We start from the raw sequence: 275 nt of genomic DNA on the forward strand, positions 1-275 counted from the left end.
AGTTATATTTATTTTCTGCACCATGAAATACAAAATATTTATTTTCTGAACCAATACCCATTTTCCTTAATTGAGGGAAGCTTCAGACAAAGCAAGACGATTTACTACCTCATTCAATCTTTAACTTATGAGTTATATACATCATAAAGTACAAGGTAAAAAGCACTCCACACGATTAAATAAAACTATAGCTGTTTGAGCATGCCTATCGCGGTTACTAATTAAGTCTGCCCTACTAAAAATAATACCAAAATCATTTAATGAATCTTTTATTA

Source organism: Macrobrachium rosenbergii, chromosome 46 (assembly GCF_040412425.1).
Source record: "Macrobrachium rosenbergii isolate ZJJX-2024 chromosome 46, ASM4041242v1, whole genome shotgun sequence".
Classification (NCBI taxonomy): domain Eukaryota; kingdom Metazoa; phylum Arthropoda; class Malacostraca; order Decapoda; family Palaemonidae; genus Macrobrachium; species Macrobrachium rosenbergii.